The sequence below is a fragment of the Chrysochloris asiatica genome, unplaced genomic scaffold (assembly GCF_000296735.1).
Source record: "Chrysochloris asiatica unplaced genomic scaffold, ChrAsi1.0 scaffold00148, whole genome shotgun sequence".
NCBI lineage: Eukaryota > Metazoa > Chordata > Mammalia > Afrosoricida > Chrysochloridae > Chrysochloris > Chrysochloris asiatica.
This window is the reverse complement of record NW_006408666.1, coordinates 4,568,699-4,572,294: the sequence shown is the minus strand read 5'-3', so window position 1 is coordinate 4,572,294 and position 3,596 is coordinate 4,568,699. Positions and strand designations below refer to the sequence as shown.

Sequence of the window (3,596 nt, the reverse complement as noted above, 5' to 3'; positions counted from 1 at the left end):
ACCATACGGTGTTCCCTTGTTGGGAAAACTGCCTCTTGGTCTATGTACAGGTTCCTCATGAGAACAAATAAGTGTTCCCAAATAATCATTCTCCACAATGTTGTCCATAACTTGTCATGATCCACACAATTGAAAGCCTTTGTATAGTCAATAAAGCACAGGTAAACATGTTTCTGGTAGTCTCTGCTTTCAGCCAAGATCCATCTGACATCAGCAGTGATATCACATATTCCACATCCTCATCTGAATCCAACTGGAATCTCTGGTAGGTCTCTGTCAATGTACTGTTGCAGTGATTTTTAAATTATATTTAGTAAAATTTTATTTGCATGTGATATTAATGATACTGTCCAATGATTTCCACATCAACCCCATTCTCTGTTGTCCAGCTATAGAGACACAACTGTCATGGCCATACATGAAAATAATAGCATCTCAAATATTCATGAGGTGTGGGGTTATGTTTGAAGTCAGGTCTTGGGTCATCCTGAACAAACTTAATGATCGATCCAATATTCATTTGATGAGCATTTCCTGAGTACTTGAGCTCAAGAAATATGGTTGGCCCAGTCAAAAGAAATGCCACACAAAATGGTTTTCAAATATTGTTTATAGTGGGCACCTCTCATCTTACGCCCCTGCCCCAATCAGTTGTTTCCTCCATAACTTTCATTATTAAGGGGGTACTGTGGGTTAATGCACCAGACTGCAAAGCCATTTGAAGTACAAGTTCGGTGGTTCAAGCTCACCAGCTGCTCCTCGGAAACCCTATACAGGGCCACTATAGGTCAGAATCAACTTGATAGCACTTAAAAACAACACATATTTATACAACTTAGAAATGTAACTGACAATTTTATGCGTTGTTTGAAAGTAAGATAGTATCATGTTGTTGTTGTGCAGCGCCGTCGAGTCGGTTCCGACCCATAGCAACCTGGTATAAGATTTCCGAGGAGTAACTGGTAAGCTTGAACTGCCGACCTTGCACCACACCAGGACTCCTAGACAGTATCATATTTGGGTCCAAATGCCCTGCCAACCCCCTTCCCCTCCTGCACAGGCAATGGAATTGCATCCCAGATTCATTTAACTTGAAAAACCCAATTGTTTATTTCATACACGCACATATATAGAAATAGGAAAATGTTGTTTAACTGAGTGAATTCTGCCATCCATTTGTCACCATCAGTTGTTCTGTTTTCTGTGACTGAGTATTTGGTAAAGGTTTAAATCTGCTAGTTACTTAGTTATTCTCAAGTCCCTGCTCCTATGGTGTGAGCATCTTCCTGTGTGCTTCTAGGTCTTAAATCACAATGAACCCTGCTGAAGAATGGGTGGAGCACTCAGCTGCTCATTGAAAGGTTGTTCATTCAAATCCACCAGAGGTTCCATGGGAGAAATGTTCGGCAATCTATTCTCAAAAAGAGAACAATCTAGAAAACACTTTGTGGCTGATTACACACACCCACCATGTTATACACTGTACACTGGTGGTTAAGGGTTTTCAAGGGAATTCAATTTTAGCTTTAGAATCTAAACCTCTAGGAAGGTATGTTGTGACTGTTCTTAAGTGTCGTCGAGTTGGTTCTGACTCAGAGTGACTCTGTACAGGGTTGCCAAGGAGCAGCTGTTCGGTTTGGGCCTCTGACCTGGTGACTCACAATCTAGTGATGACTCTACAGCACCACCCAGGAGTCCTCGTTACTCAGTTACAAACCAACTTAATGATGGTACACTGTCTTTTTCTCAGGGTACCACGCACAGAGAGAGAAGAAGGAGCTAATCAGTTTTAGAAGAAATACAGCCAGGGTTCTAAGGGTTCAACGGACTCACTTTAGACACATGATCAGGACAGACCGACCACTAGAAAAGAACTTCAATAATACGGATGGATGCAGTAGCTATGGCAACGGGCTCACCAAGGAACCTAGTGCTGGTGCAAGGCGCCTTTGATCCATCACTTCACAGTGAGGTGGAACGGACTTGACGGAAACTAAGACCAACAGCAGCACAGTCTTGGCGTTTACAGAAAGTAACGGTATCCATCTTGATTTAGGATTTCTCAACTCGTTCCGAATCCCATTTTTCCCCATTCTGAAGACTTGTAGAACACTCCATCAAAAAGATACAATCAAGCATCATTTTTGTAGTTTGTATTTAAAAAAATGTATCCTTTTGCTTTTCCAAATCTATAATTCTGATACATACTGCTGCTTTTTTTTTAATGGTCAGTCAGTTTGTGTTTATTGACGTCAGATGCTCAGGCCCTGACAGGATAATTCCGCAGCGGGTACAGCCTTTCCTTCCCCTGCTGTTTCTTGGTCCTCAGGTTCTCCTCGTGCTTGTTGAGTCTGCGGCTCATGGCTCGCATTTTCTTGGGCCATAGATCCAGGGGTTTGTACTTCTTACCCTTGTAGAACTTCCTGAGGTTCTCCTTCTGAGTCTGGTTGATGACAGAACCCGAGCAATGGATTTGCGGACAACTTGGGTTTTAGAGAGCTTGGACGCTGCACCGCGGGTCACTCTGGCGACGCGCAGCTGGGATAACTCCACCTTCAGGTCTGCCAGCTGTTTCAGCCGCTGCTCCTCCTTCTTGCTGCGAAGGTCTGGTGCCTTGATCTTGGCCATGGCTGCGCAAAAAACCGCACCTCCGCGAGATCTGAGGCCTAGGGAAAGGGTACATATTGCTCTTTCTCCTTGGAGATTCTGGAATGCTCTTTTCTTCATACCTCTACCCCAACTCTGCACTGGCCATGGTCAGAAAATCAGACATAGCTTTCAAATGGGAAACAGAAAAGGTTTATAAAACAACTACTCTATTATTAAATTAAAACAAGTGTCAGAACAATTTTAACTTCAAAGGAGAAATCGGGAGTTAGACATGCACATCTGTCAAGATATCAGTGAAGTTGCTGAAGTTAGAAAACACATTGCTTTGAATGATTCCAAGAGGACCCAATATAGTAAATCAATAATTACTGGTTATAGGTACTTGCCTGTCAGGGACAGGCATTGATGAAAATATGTCTTACACATGACAATTATTTTCATTTAAAAAATGACAAATTAATTACTTGATTTTTGTTGTAGCTGTTAAGTGCTGTTAAGTCAGTTCTGACTCATAGCAATCCTATATAGGGTGTCCAAGGAGTAGCTGGTGGTTTGAACCACTGACCCTGCAGTTAGAAATTCCAATGCTTATTCCACAGTGCCACACCAGGACTCCATTAGATTTTTTAGGTTATAGCAAAATGATATATAGGTCCAAAGGTGAGAAGGAATGGGAAGGTGGGGGCATGGAAATAGGATCCACAAGGAGGAAGTGGGAGAGTCCTTGCTGCATGGAGGGGATTGCAATCACTGGGATGAAACAAAGCCTGTGATTGGTTGAATGTAAAGCTGATGATGTTGTCTGTAAACGTCCACTCAGTTCACAATAAAAGGTTAAAAAAAAAAAAAAAAAATTAGGTCAAATGCTTCCTTCAGAGTGGCTTCTCCAAATGTCATATACCAGTGCACCAGGCTCAGAAGGCAAACAAAGACCAATGATTCTTGGATCTTGTTCCCAAGGCACTTCGTATCCAATTAAAGCTTTA

The 3,596-nt window shown here is 42.2% G+C and overlaps 1 pseudogene; it reads right to left on the bottom strand.

The window, feature by feature from the left end:
- Nucleotides 1-2,260: 2,260 nt before the first annotated feature.
- On the bottom strand, nucleotides 2,261-2,628 carry LOC102836754 (annotated as a pseudogene).
- Between the last annotated feature and the right edge of the window lie 968 nt (nucleotides 2,629-3,596).